Raw genomic sequence first — 16,042 nt, forward strand, 5'->3', positions numbered from 1 at the left:
AAAGTTCTCACAACACATCTAGATATGTTCCTTGGGGGTCTAGTTTCCAATATGGGTCACTTGTGGGGGTTTTGTATGGTTTAGGTACATTAGGGGCTCTGCAAATGCAATGTGACGCCTGCAGACCATTCCATCTAAGTCTGCGTTCCAAATGGCGCTCCTTCCCTTCCGAGCTCTCCCATGCGCCCAAACAGTGGTTCCCCCCACATATGGGGTATCAGGGTATCAGCGTACTCAGGACAAATTGGACAACAACAATTTCTCCTGTTACTCTTGGGAAAATACAAAACTGGGGGCTAAAAAGTAATTTTTGTGGGGAAAAAAAGAACTTTTATTTTCACGGCTCTGCGTTATAAACTGTAGTAAAACACTTGGGGGTTCAAAGCTCTCACAACACATCTAGATGAGTTCCTTAGGTGGTCTACTTTCCAAAATGGTGTCACTTGTGGGGGGTTTCAGTGTTTAGGCACATCAGTGGCTCTCCAAACGCAACATGGCATCCCATCTCAATTCCAGTCAATTTTGCATTGAAAAGTCAAATGGTGCCCCTTCCCTTCCGAGCTCTGCCATGTGCCCAAAAAGTGGTTTACCCCCACATATGGGGTATCAGCGTACTCAGGACAAATTGTACAACAACTGTTGGTGTCCAATTTCTTCTCTTACCCTTGGGAAAATAAAAAATTGGGGGTGAAAAAATCATTTTTGTGAAAAAATATGATTTTTTTTATTTTTATGGCTCTGCATTATAAACTTCTGTGAATCACTTAATAGGTCAAAGTGCTCACCACACATCTAGATAAGTTCCTTAGGGGGTCTACTTTCCAAAATGGTGTCACTTGTGGGGGGTTTCAATGTTTAGGCACATCAGGGGCTCTCCAAACACAACATGGTGTCCCATCTCAATTCCAGTCAATTTTGCATTGAAAAGTCAAATGGCGCTCCTTTGCTTCTGAGCTCTGCCATGTGCCCAAACAGTGGTTTACCCCCACATATTGGGTATCGGCGTACTCAGGACAAATTGTACAACAACTTTTGTGATCCACTTTCTCCTGTTACCCTTGGTAAAATAAAACAAATTGGAGCTGAAATAAATTTTTTGTGTAAAAAAGTTCATTTTTGTTTAAACATTCCAAAAATTCTTGTGAAACACCTGAAGGGTTAATAAACTTCTTGAATGTGGTTTTGAGCACCTTGAGGGGTGCAGTTTTTAGAATGGTGTCACACTTGGGTATTTTCCATCATATAGACCCCTCAAAATGACTTCAAATGAGATGTGGTCCCTAAAAAAAAAATGGTGTTGTAAAAATGAGAAATTGCTGGTCAAATTTTAACCCTTATAACTCCCTAACAAAAAAAAATGTTGGTTCCAAAATTGTGCTGATGTAAAGTAGACATGTGGGCAATGTTACTTATTAAGTACTTTGTGTGACATATCTCTGTGATTTAATTGTATAAAAATTCAAATTTGGAAAATTGCAAAATTTTCAAAATTTTTGCCAAATTTCAGTTTTTTTCACAAATAAACGCAGGTAATATCAAAGAAATTTTACTACTATCATGAAGAACAATATGTCACGAGAAAACTTTGTCAGAATCACTGTGATCCGTTGAAGCGTTCCAGAGTTATAACCTCATAAAGGGACACTGGTCAGAATTGTAAAAATTGGTCCGGTCATTAACGTGCAAACCACCCTTGGGGGTAAAGGGGTTAAGGTCCCTGGGATGGATTCCAAACCTGAAAAAATTCTCAACTGCGACCCTCCAAAACCAGAACATTTCTGTGAGTACTTCTAGATTCTGCAAAATAAATGTGCTTTCTTCCGGACGACCACTGGCTGACATTAATAGCAAAGGTCAAAAGGTTCAGAGAGATGAGATCTCCTACACTCTGGGAAGGCATTTCGCTCTTAGGCTCCATGACAGCTTGTATACAATCGGTGGCCTGGGCACAAGACCACTCCAGAGTCCTTCAAGGTCACATTTTAGAAAACTGGAAAGGTCATCCCGGTACTCTGAACAAAAGGATTCACACACCAGGTCAGGTGAAAGCTTCCTTGGCATGGTGGATGAATTCCAAAAACCTCCACAAAGGCGTAAGCTGGACTCAGGTCTTGCTGACTATGATCATGTCAGATGCCAGCAGCAGAGGCTGGGGAGCAATGATAAACCATATTCCCTTCCAAGGTCTCTGGGACCAGACAATGAGCAGAAAATCGTCAAATTTCAGAGAACTGAAAGCTGTGGAAGAAGCCCTGCTGGCAGCAGGTTGTCAGATTTCTGGACAGCACATCCAAATATATTCGGCAACATGACCGCGGTTGCTCTTATCAAACACCAAGGCAATACAAGATTCAACAGCCTAAAGAGAGTTTCTGCTCAAATATTCTGTTGGGCCGAAAAGCACCTACTGTCTCTGACCGCAGTCCACCTGAAAGGTTCTTCCAATGTCCATGTGGACTATCTAAGTCGCCAGGACATTCACCCAGAGGAATGGAGCTTGGACAATCAAAGTTTCAAAATTCTTATAGGCAGGTGGGGCCTGCCAGAAATCAACCTTTTTGCTTCTCACCAAAACGCGAAGGTCGAAACCTTCTTCTCTTTAAACCCCAGGAACCATTCCAGGGGAGTAGATGCCTTAGTCTAGAGTTAGAATTTTCACCTGGCCTATGCTTTTCCACCAATCCCAATTCTGGCAAAATTTCCATGAAAGATTCAAGAAGACCGGACCCCAACTATCCTGGTACCCCCTTTATGGCCCAAAAGAAGTAGGTTCAACTTGATTATCCAGCTACAGGTGGACGGGCCAATTCTATTGCCAATAAAAGATGACCTCCTCTCTCAGGGGCCCATTCTCCACTCAGATCCTCAGAGGTGGAATCTAGTGGCGTAGTTACTGAAGCCCAGGTGCTGAAAGCAATAGGATTATCAAACCCAGTAATTGCTACCCTGCAAAGATCCAGGAGGCCAGTAACAAATGCCATCTACAATAAAGTCTGGAAAAGTCTGGGATCTTAACTTGGTACTCCAGGGGCTCACAAGTCCACCCTTTGAACCCTTGTCTCCCTGTTCTCCCCAAAACCTCACATACAAAAATTTACCCCCAGAGGGGATCAAGACCCACTCAACCAGATCCACATCAGTTTTCTGGGCAGAAAAAGCAGGCACGTCTGCAGAGCAGATCTGCAGGGCAGCAACGTGGTCCTCACTTCATACCTTTTCCAAACATTACTTTATAGACTGGATGTATTGTCCAATAGGGACCTAATCTTTGGCCGTAAAGTTCTCCAGGCCGTTGACCCTCCCTAGTGCCAAATTAGTTGGTATTCCTCCATATGCCGTCATGGAAGGTGACTAGAGAAAATAGAATTAGACTTACAGGTAATTCGGTTTCAAGGAACCTTCCACAACGGCTCTAATTCACTCCTATACTCCTGGATAAAATCTGGGATTCAGAAGGTAAACTGGTGTTATGGTCTCAGTTATAAGTCACTGGCAAGTGGGAGGTGGGAGGGCCTTTTAACCTCTCTGTGTTTCCTGTCCCACATCAGAGCAAACAGGCAACCTCCATATGCTATCGTGGAAGGTTCCTAGAAGCCGAATTACCGGTAAGTCTAATTCTATTTTTATCCTTTGCATTGCATTACATGCTGCAGATGACTAATCAGCAATTTCCCCTGTGGATTTGTAAGGAGGTTGCTTTCCCTGCTCCTTACCTGGAACCACTTAGTCAGACAGCTGGGTTGTCCAGGGGAAGACTTTCTGCCCTGGACGGAGATCATGTGACTGCTGGGGGTAGAGAGGAAGAGAGGGGGGTGTGGTCAGAAAAGAGCGGGAGAGCAGAGCGCGCGAGTCAGAGGGGACAGCGCGCCAGACAGAGAGCAGGCTGCAGCGCCGTGCTCCCCGAAAGAGAGTGCTCCCCGTGAGGGCACTGAGGCTGAGATACCAGCCGTAGTGGAGGCTGGATGTGAGAGTGTGGACTTGGAAGCCTCCATAATCAGAGAAGAGGTATCCCCTGACAGTGACCTGAGCGTGTAGCCCCGGTGACCGCACTGACAAGCCAGGACCCCTGAGTGTGACAAGTAAACTGCTCGGTGTGTGTGTAGCATTGCTACTGCAGAAAGCCTGCCAGCCTGATATACAGAGACTCGCAGCAGAGTGGCTGAGTTACTTCCTGCTTTCAGCTTCACTGGAAGAAAAGACTTAACCCCGGAGTCTCCAGTTCTCAGGACACAGAGGAGATACTTCAGGATCTCAAGCGCTGCTGGTGACTCTACCCACGTTGGAATTAGGACCCTCCAGTCAGGACCTCCCTGGACTGATAAGTTACAAGAACACTCATTAACCCTTTTGATTCTGCTTGACTGTTTACTGTTTGATTTATCTTTATTAACCCCCTGTTTACTCACTGCGAGGAGAATCTTACTCCTGTTAATAAATTCCCCTCAACAGTTGGTCTGCCTGTTCCGTGGTGACATACTCAACCCTGCACTCTATTACAGATTTTCTCTTCACTGTGTGGATGAGATGTTGTAAAATTTCACTACCAATAATTTTACTACCAAAATCTGTGGATTTTCATCCAGGAATATCTGGCCAGAAAATTTGATGCATATCCAATCACTGGCAGCATAAAATCTAAATAATGATGTAGCTCAGAACACTTTGGTGTTTAGACAGGGACAGAGTCGGGGAGTGCTCATCAGCAGCGGCACCGACATGCAGCAGCATGATGAGATCATCACGCTGTAATCTCATCACACTGCTGCTGTCCCCATTTTAGCAATGCAGAGGTGGTAAGGATGCAGAAGGAGACAGTAAGCGCCCCAAGAGAAGCCAAAGATTAAATATCCTATTATAGGAGGGGATGGGAGTGGTGGAGTTGGTGTTAGTGTTACTGTTACTATGAGGACAACTTATGGGCAATGAAGGAAAATTGTGAAGGGAGCACAGTATGCTGAGGGGCAATGTCTGAGTGATATTTAGATAGAAGCAATGTGGGGGGATCTTATGGAGAAGGGCATTGTGGGATGACATTACAGTATGTATAGGAGCAGTGTGGTGGGATATTATGGAGAGGTGCAGTGTAGCGAGACATTATGGACAGGAGCAGTGTGGGAGGATATTATGGAGAGGTGCAGTGTAGGGAGACATTATAGATAGGAGCAGTGTGGGAGGATATTATGGAGAGGTGCAGTGTAGGGAGTAGTGTTGAGCGACACCTTCCGATATTTGAAAGTATCGGTATCGGATTGTATCGGCCGATATCCGAAAAGTATCGGATATCGCCGATACCGATACCCGGTACCAATACAAGTCAATGGGACACAAATATCGGAAGTGATCCTGGATGGTTTCCCAGGGTCTGAAGGAGAGGAAACTCTCCTTCAGGCCCTGGGATCCATATTCATGTGTAAAATAAAGAATAAAAATAAAAAATAGGGATATACTCACCCTCTGACGTGCCCTGGTTGTAACCGCTGCAACCGGCAGCCTCCGTTCCTAAGAATGAGCGAGTGAAGGACCTTCGATGACGTCGTGGTCACGTGAGTGGTCACGTGAGCGGTTACGCGACCAATCACAAGACCGCGACGTGCAGGTCCTTCACTCGCTCATTCTTAGGAACGGAGGCTGCCGGTTGCAGCGGTTACAACCAGGGCGCGTCAGAGGGTGAGTATATCCCTATTTTTTATTTTTATTCTTTATTTTACACATGAATATGCATCCCGATCCCGATTCCCGATATCGCAAAAATATTGGAACTCGGTATCGGAATTCCGATACCGCAAATATCGGCCGATACCCGATACTTGCGGTATTGGAATGCTCAACACTAGTAGGGAGACATTATGGATAGAAGCAGTATAGGAGGATGTTATGAAAAGGGGCTGTGTGTCCGGGGACATTACACATAGGAGCAGTGTGGGGCATATTGGGAGTGGGGAAAGTGTGGGGGTTTATTATTGAGAGGGCCTGCATATGTGGCACATTATAAAGAGGTGCAGCATAAGGGAGACATTATGGAGAGGGGCAGTATAGGGGGACATTATGTAAAGAGGCAGACTGAGGGAATATTATGGAGAGAGGCAGTGTGCAGGAATATTATGGAGAGGAGAAGTGCGGGAGGATGCTTTGTGTAGGAATCACAGTGGGGGCAATTATTTAATCAAGGGTGTAGCATTGGAGATATTTTTATTTATAGGGCAGCATATTGACACTTTTATTTTTAAGGGCACCATGTCAGGATGTGCTACTGAAGGCTGGAGAAGAGGGAAATCTGGAGAGACAAGCTGTGCATGTGGAATCTCATTATGACGTCTGTACTACTACTACTAATAATAATAATAATTTTATTTACAGTGCCTTGTGAAAGTATTCGACCCCCTGGAACTTTTCAACCTTTTCCCACATATCATGCTCAAACATAAAGATACCAAATGTAAATTTTTGGTGAAGAATCAACAACAAGTGGAAAACAATTGTGAAGTTGAATGAAATTTATTGGTTATTTTAATTTTTTGTGGAAATTCAAAAACTGAAAAATGGGGCGTGCAATATTTTTCAGCCCCTTTAACTTAATACTTTGTTGCGCCACCTTTTGCTGTGATTACAGCTGCAAGTTGCTTGGAGTATGTATCTATCAGTTTTGTACATTGAGAGACTGAAATTCTTGCCCAATCTTCCTTGGTAAACAGCCCGAGCTCAGTGCGGTTTGATGGAGATCATTTGTGAACAGCAGTTTTCAGCTCTTTCCACAGTGAGATCTGGACTTTGACTTGGCCATTTTAACACCTGGATAAGTTTGATTGTGAACCATTCCATTGTAGATTTTACTTTATGTTTGGGATCATTGTGTTGTTGGAAGACAAATCTCCGTCCCAGTCTGAGGTCTTTTGCAGACTCCAACAGGTTTTCTTCAAGAATGGTCCTGTATTTGGCTCCATCCATCTTCCCATCAATTTTACCCATCTTTCCAGTCCTGGCTGAAGAAAAGCAGGCCCAAACCATGATGCTGCCACCACCATGTTTGACAGTGGGAATGGTGTGTTCAAAGTGATGAGCTGTGTTGCCTTTACGCCAAACATATCGTTTGGCATTGTTGCCAAAAAGTTCGATTTTGGTTTCATCTGACCAGAGCACCTTCTTCCACATGTTTGGTGTGTCTCCCAGGTGGCTTGTTCCAAACTTTAGACAAAACTTTTTATGGATATCTTTGAGAAATGGTTTTCTTCTTGCCACTCTTCGATAAAGGCCAGATTTGTGCAGTGTACAACTGATTGTTGTCCTATGGACAGACTGTCCCACCTCAGCTGAAGATCTCTGCAGTTCATCCAGAGTAATCATGGGTCTCTTTGCTGCATCTCTGATCAGTCTTCACTTTGTTTGAGATGAAAGTTTAGAGGGACGGCTGGGTCTTGGTAGATTTACAGCGGTATGATACTCGTTCCATTTCAATATGATCGCTTGCACCGTGCTCCTTGGGATGTTTAAAGTTTTGGAAATCATTTTGTATCTAAATCTGGCTTTAAACTTCTCCACAACAGTATCACGGACCTGCCTGCTGTGTTCCTTGGTCTTCATGATGCTCTCTGTGCTTCAAGCAGAACCCTGAGACTATCACAGAGCAGCTGCATTTATACGGAGACTTGATTACACACAGGTGGATTATATTTATCATCATTAGGCATTTAGGGCAACATTGGATCATTCAGAGATTCACAATGAACTTCTGGAGTGAGTTTGCTGCACTGAAAGTAAAGGGGCCGAATAATATTGCACACCCTTTTCAGTTTTTGAATTTCCACAAAAATTTAAAATAACCAATAAATTTTGTTCAACTTCACAATTGTGTTCCACTTGTTGTTGATTCTTCCCCAAAAATTTACATTTGATATATTTATGTTTGAAGCATGATATGTGGGAAAAGGTTGAAAAGTTTCAGTGGGCCAAATACTTTCACAAGGCACTGTATACAGCTTCAACATATTCCGCAGCGCTATACATTATAGAGGGGATTTGTACAGACAATAGACATTACAGCATAACAATAAACACAGTTCAAAACAGATACCAAGAGGAGTGAGGGCCCTGTTCGCATGCTTACCAGCTATGAGGAAAAAGGGGAGACACGAGAGGTGGATGGTAACAATTGCTTTCGTTGTTCGGACCACGAATAGTGTAAGAATCAGGTGTTCATGTTAAGCTGCATGAACCAGTTAACAGCCTAAATATGTAACAGTACAGACACAGAGGGCTAATCACATGCATAAAGTGTATGAGAACATGATGCGAGGAACCTGATTATGGTTTAAGCTTTTTTGAATGGGCCACACAGGGATAGTTAGGTTAATGCATTGAGGCAGTAGGCTAGTCTGAACAAATTTGTTTTTAGGGCACGCTTAAAACTGTGGGGATTGGGGATTAATCGTATTAACCTGGGTAGTGCATTCCAAAGAATTGGCGCAGCATGTGAAAAGTCTTGGAGACGGGAGTGGGAGGTTCTGATTATTGAGGATGTTAACCTCAGGTCATTAGCAGAATGAAGAGCACGGGTAGGGTGGTAGGCTGAGACCAGGGAGGAGATCTAGGGCGGTGCTGAGCCATGGAGTGCTTTGTGGATGAGGGTAATAAGTTTGTACTGGATTCTGGAGTGGATGGGTAGCCAGTGTAATGACTGACACAAGGTGGAGGCATCGGTATAACGATTGGTGAGGAATATGATCTTGGCTGCCTCATTCAGAACAGATTGCAGAGGGGAGAGTTTGGTAAGAGGGAGGCCGATTAGTAGAGAGTTACTATAGTCCAGATGAGAATGAATAAGAGAAACAGTAAGAGTTTTTGCAGAGTTGAAAGTAAGAAAGGGGCGAGTTCTATGACAAAAGCATTGGAGACAAAAGGGATGCGAACAACTTCAATCAGAGAAGATGTCACTTGTAAGGTTCCTAGGTGTAAATGTTTATTTGTGATACTGCCTGCATCTCGTCAGTACCATGGATCCTGTATGGTCCTCAGTCTGATGGTTAATAACAGTCACTCCCAATATCTAATTACGATTGTTAAGAACATACTGGAAGTTGCAGGTTCATGTGATGCAAGTGTATATAGGCTGACCTGAAATTGCAATTGATCTCTGCACTAAGTTTGGTGATATATTCCTGTACGGATGGTGGTTCTGGTGATTCATTCAAGAACTGATGGTGGTCCTAGAGAAATATTAATGTACTGATAGTGGTTCTGGCACTGCATTTATATACTGACTGTCGTTCTGGCTCTGTTCTCATGTAATGATGGTGGTTCTGGTGCTGGATTCATGTACTGATGGTTGTTCTGATCATGTTGCAATCCATAATGGGCTTCATTTCGACGATGGTGGGTGTGGACCCATTGCGTCACTGGCTGGGCTTGCCCTGGAGGGGTGTGACTAAGAGGCTATCTTGTCTTCACTAGGGCCTGTGAAGGTGAGGATAGACTTAGGCCACAGGGTAGTCACCAGCTGCCTATCCAGGGCAGTGCCCTGACCAGCAGCCGCTGACCAAGGGGTCAAGGCAGATATACATGGTACGGAAGACACAGGAAGAAATGTAGTCAGTTTAAGGTTGAGGTAGGCAGCACAGATTCAGAATACAAAGCCGAGGTCAGAAGTGGAGAGGTCAGACAGAACAGGTAAGCATCCTGGGTTGGTAATGAGAAGAAACAACAAAAGCTCAGGCAAAGGGTGGAGGGAGGAGCTGCCTAATATACAGTGGGGAAAAAGTATTTAGTCAGCGACCAATTGCGCAAGTTCTCCCACTTAAAAAGATGAGAGATGAGAGAGGCCGGTAATTGACATCATAGGTAGACCATAACTATGAGAGTCAAGATGAGAAAACAAATCCAGAAAATCACCTTGCCTAATTTGGCAAGATTTATTTAGAAAATTATGGTGGAAAATAAGTATTTGGTCACCTAAGAACCTGCAAGATTTCTGGCTCTTACGGACCTGTAATCTCTTCTTTAAGAGGCTCCAATATGGCACCTGTTTGAACTTGTTATCAGTATAAAAGACACCTGTCCACAACCTCAAACAGTCACACTCCAAACTCCACTATGGTAAAGACCAAGGAGCTGTCGAAAGACACCAGAAACAAAATTGTAGCCCTGCACCAGGCTGTGAAGACTGAATCTTCAATAGGTAAGCAGCTTGTGATAAAATCAACTGTGGGAGCAATAATAAGAAAATGGGAGACATACAAGACCACTGATAATTTCCCTCAATCTGGGGCTCCATGCAAGATCTCACTCCGTGGGGTCAAAATGATCACAAGAATGGTGAGCAAAAATCCCAGAACCACACGGGGGGACCTAGTGAATGACTTGCATAGAGCTGGGACCACCGTAACAAAGGCTACCATTAGTTACACACTATGCCACCAGGGACTCAGATCCTGCAATGCCAGATGTGTCCCCCTGCTTAAGCCAGTACATGTCTGGGCCTGTCTGAAGTTTGCTAGAGAACATTTGGATTATCCAAAAGATGAAACCAAAGATGAAAACAAAGTAGAAACTTGTCGTGTTTGGAGGAGACAGAATGCTGAGTTGCATCAAAGAACACCATACCTACTGTGAAGCATGGGGGTGGCAACATCATGCTTTGGCTCTGTTTCTCTTCAAAGAGACCAGGACGACTGATCCGTGTACATGAAAGAATGAATGGGGCCATGTATCATAAAATTTTGAGGGCAAACCTACTTCCATCAGCAAGGGCAATGAAGATGAAACGTGGATGGGTCTTTCAGCATGACAATGATCCCAAGCACACTGCCAGGGCAACGAAGAAGTGGCTTCATAAGAAGCATATGAAGGTCCTGGAGTGGCCTAGCCAGTCTCCAGATCTCAACCCCATAGAAAACTTTTGGAGGGAGTTGAAAGTCCATGTTGCCCAGTGACAGGCCCAAAACATCACTGCTCTGGAAGAGATCTGCATTGGAGGAATAGGCCTACATACCAACAACAGTGTGTGCCAACCTTGTGAAGACTTACAGAAAATGTTTGACCACTGTCATTGCAAGCAAAGGACATATAACAAAAGAAAAAACAGTACACTGGCGCTCAGAGAGTGAAGAGTGAGGGGAAGGACGGAGAGAAGCTGCTGGTGATAGGAACAGGGTCTGTGTGCCACCCTGTAAGCTTATAAAAATAGCAGAAAAAAAGGTATATCACCTGCGCTGGTGTGTGATGCTGCAGTTACACTAGGGGTTGTGCATAAGGGCGACAATAGGCAGATAGACGGCTTAAAATATTTTTTATATTTTATTACTCCACTAATAAAGTTGTCGGAGTTTTTAAATATTTTTTATATTTGTATATTTCATGTTATTCCCTCTTTTTTGTTGCCTCATTAATCCTAAGTTTTAGGGTATCAAAACACTACTCTCACCATACAACCCATTTGATGACACAAATCCTCTCATTCATTTCAATCAGTTTTTTCTCCATACGCCCCTAATCCAGTTTGTGTCATCTACTTAGCATGCCGCACCAATCATGCTTCACCAAAGAGACACTCAGGTGAATCCCCCTTCCAAGCTCTAACTCATGGCCTCCCCGCTACCTAGTGCACTAATCATGCTGCAACTTCATTCAAGTACCATCTACCAGTCACGTCAAACAGGGCCACCAGGTAGTTTTTTCTATAGGGGGTGGGTAATCAGCTGCTATATAAGAGGAGGGCTCTATGGGGAACTCCAGCCCTGACGAAGAAGGATCGCATCCTTCGAAATGCGTTGGATTGGTTAATCCACATACGCGCCCACCTACTAGCTGTGACGTCACACTGCTTGCCATGCCCCTTCTCAACTCCGCCACCGCTTCGGCATTGCTTCCGGCCGGGGCACGCCAGAAGTTGGCGGTTTCCACTAGACTCCTGTGCCCCTCCAGCAAACCTGACTCGCGTGGAGCCAGACGCGACTTCTACCCCCTGATCCCACGACCTTGCAGCACAGAACCGGACTCCCATTACCAGGAGGACCCGCGCTCACACCACCTTGCCGGCATCTAGTAAGTACATGAGTACAACTATTTTAAGCCGTCTATCTGCCTATTGCCGCCCTTATGCACAACCCCTAGTGTAACTGCAGCATCACACACCAGCGCAGGTGATATACCTTTTTTTCTGCTATTGACATATAACAAAATATTGAGATGAACTTTTGTTAGTGACCAAATACTTTTGCTCCACCATAATTTGCTAAATAAATCTTGCCAAATCAGACAAGGTGATTTTCTGGATTTGTTTTCTCATTTTGACTCTCATAGTTGTGGTCTACCTATGATGTCAATTACAGGCCTCTCTCATTTTTTTAAGTGACAGAACTTGCACAATTGGTAGCTGACTAAATACTTTTTTTCCCACTGTACATCCAGCTGATGGGGATAGGCAGGGGAAGAAGAACCTTGCAGACCAAACCCTGACCAAGCAGTGTTAAATCCCATCAAAGTCTTGCCACAACTCCTCATTATAGCCAATTGGACACAGCATGAAGATGCAGCAGTATTGGGAATGCTGTAAGAGGCAAATCTGTGAGACGGCCTGATACGAGAAGAAGCATAGAGGAGACCATAGTTCAGAGTAGTTCAGCATTGAGTAGAAGTTCGATTTAACTGAACTGAAAAGTCCTCAATAATTTGTTTTGTGATTATGAGGAGGATTTGGAGAGTTTCTGCTCCAAAAACTTAGTGTAAACAAACTCTCCAAATCCTTCTCAAATACTTGGTTCTGGTGATGCATTAATGTACTGACGGTGGTTTTGGTGATTTAATTATGTAAGTATCCCTTTAAATTTTTTTGCAGCCTTTCGGATTGGTTCAGTATGATAATGTGACCCTTGTACCAAAAATGTTGTGCCTGGTCTAGCTGATAAATTTCAATGCAGACAAGTGAAAAGCAACTTTGTAGAGCACCTTGAAACTGCTGTGAAGAATTTTACCTTAAAATCTATGTTTAACGTCAAAACAACAAGTGATGTATAACAGATACCAAATGTTATGTAACCTATTTTGTTCTGGATGAAGCCCTTTTTGTTTAATATTGATTTCTGTTTGTATCTGCCAGTCAAATGCCAACACTTATATCCTCCAGAGATTCTGATCTCCTAACAGACCATACTATTGTGTTCACAGACAGGGATTCAAATATGGATCTGGTAGAGAACAGTGCAGGTGCAATATATAGGTTGTCTCCCAGTTCTGGAAAAAAAGGTGTGAAGAGATGTGTGTGCGGACCTAAGGATGAGATGTAAATCAAAAGTAAAAAAAAAAAACAGTTGGTAATATGAATAGAATTTTCAGAAATTTGCTAGAATGGTAAAAGCGAGTCTCATGTTTTACTTTTAATTTATTTTTACTTTTTGGTGATTGCTGGTTTTTCTGTGTCTAATTCACTGTAAATAATTTAAAAAACTTTTGGCTGTGTGAAAAATATTTACCCTGGATTTGAACTCCACCCATTGTGGGGTTCATGTCAGTTGTAAATGTTTTACGGACAAGCATTTTCTCCTTTTTTAGTGCATTTTCACGTTGAGTTTGGACGTAGAGTTGCCTGCTTAGTTTTAACATGCTGCAATTGGCAAATGTTTCTTGGATTAGAATAGAATATTTAAAAATACAATGTTTGTGTTGAGAGTGCTGTTGTTTTGATACTACGCAGACCTTTTTATGTTTAGTTTTTGGCATGTTGTGGGTTTTTGGCTGGCAGCCATATTGAAATATATTTAGTTTTCAATGACAGCTGTGGTCAACACTGCCCAGGTAGACAGTGTGCCTGACATGATGGGGGTAGCATTGCAAAGTCAGAAAGCTACTTCAGCCTTTATGTGTTTCAAAAATAATCTGAATGGGTCGGATTGTTCCTCAACCTGCTATATAGCAAAGTTCATTCTATTAAAGAAAAGAGCTTGATCAACCCTCCTCTGAGAATTTAGAAACATTCCTAAAATAAATCAACATGTATGTATAATACTTCTTTCCTCCAGCAGTAGAGCTGTGCTATAAGACTGCACCAGTTATTATGAAGACATGCAATTATATGTTTTATTTTTTATTCAATTAATTTTTTTTTTTATTTTCTCCATGATTAACACACTTTAACTATCACTACTACATGTTGCTACATTGAAAGGCATTTCTACTACCATGCGTCACTCACCTTCTCCTGCTGGTGGCCAAGACTGATGTCACATTATCTGCTATAATAATAAATAATGTTGACATTTGCTATAATAAAATGGGATTTTGTAATATCAAGATGTAATAAGTAAACCTTGGCATGAAATTAAACAACATTCTAATTAAGTACTTTTAACACTAAACTTAGAAAGTTTCAAATTTTTCTTGTAAAAATGATTGATGATCTACCCTTAAAGGTTTCAATACACATTTGATGAGTGTCAGTTAAACTCAGAGACTGATTGATTCTCTATGGAAGGGGACTCTCCACTCTCCCAGATGGTAGATGTTTTAGGAAAGAAGGATTTAGACTTGGATTCAAATACATATTTTTCGGATTATAAGACGCTCTGGACCATAAGATGCACCCTAAATTTTCAGAAGAAAATTAGGGGAAAAAAATTAATGCGTCAAATGAGGGTCCGTTTTACAGTCTGAATTTTGGCAGCTTACCTGGGGTGTAGGGTGTGATAGGGAGCGCTGGTGGAGGGGGGTCATAGCATGTGATCGGTGGTCTAGCTCATCCCAGGCTGATGCAGCAGGCTCGGTGGTGCGGGGGCTTCGCCATCCATCCTATGCTGATGCGCGGCAGTTTGGCAGATGATCGGTGGTGCTGGGGCTCTGCCAGCATTTGTGGGAATCCCGGAGCCCCCGCACATCCATCCCGGGCTGGTGTGAGGCACTTTTGCAGATGATCGGAGGTGCGGGGACTCCGGCCTTTTACAAAATGCCGGAGGCAGTGCATGCACAGAATGAGATCTCGGGAGAAGAGATCTCAGTGCTGAGATCTCGTCTCTTGAGATCTTGGCACTGAGATCTCATTCTGTGCATGCACCGCCTTGGCGGCCATTGTCATGAAGATCAACTCATCATTACAGCAATGGAAGTGCGGGGGTTCCGGCCTTTCAAAAAATGCCAGCGGAGCCCCTACACCACTGATCATCTGCAAAAGTGCCGCGCACCAGCCTGGGATGGATGTGCGGGGGCTCCGGGATTTCCACAAATGCCAGCGGAGCCCCCGCACCACCGATCATCTGCCAAACTGCCACACACCAGCCTGGGATGTGTCTCCTGGTAAGTGCATCCCAACCATAAGATGCATCCCCATTTTCTCCAAAAAGTTTTGGGGAAAAAAGTGCATCTTATGGTCCAAAAAATACGGTATGTCCGATCCCTTGTTCTCCTCTGTCTTTTCAGAACATATGCATGCTTGGCTGAATGAATGTGCATAGAGTTGAGCGAATTCTGAACATATTCAGTCATTTCTACTCCCATTGACTCCAATGACTTTCGGCTGTGTTCGGCAAATATTGCAAATACGATATTCACTGCCGATCGTAATTGGAATCGAATTTTGAAAAATTTGCTCAATTCTAAATGTGTATGAGGTGCTTAAGAGTATTAGATGTGGCTAAATAAGACAATGACTGACAGCTCTCTAAAGGTACCTTCACACGAAACGATATCGCTAGCGATCCGTGACGTTGCAGCGTCCTGGCTAGCGATATCGTTTCGTTTGACACGCAGCAGCGATCAGGATCCTGCTGTGATGTCGCTGGTCGCTGAATAAAGTCCAGAACTTTATTTGGTCGTCCGATCGCCGTGTATCGTTGCGTTTGAAAGCAAAAGCAACGATACCAGCGATATTTTACACTGGTAACCAGGGTAAACATCGGGTTGCTAAGCGCAGGGCCGCGCTTAGTAACCCGATGTTTACCCTGGTTACCAGCGTAAAAGTAAAAAAAACAAACAGCACATACTCACCTGCGCGTCCCCCAGCGTCTGCTTCCTGACACTGACTGAGCGCCGGCCCTAAAGTGAAAGTACAGCACAGCGGTGACGT

Source organism: Ranitomeya variabilis, chromosome 5 (genome assembly GCF_051348905.1).
Source record: "Ranitomeya variabilis isolate aRanVar5 chromosome 5, aRanVar5.hap1, whole genome shotgun sequence".
Lineage (NCBI taxonomy): Eukaryota > Metazoa > Chordata > Amphibia > Anura > Dendrobatidae > Ranitomeya > Ranitomeya variabilis.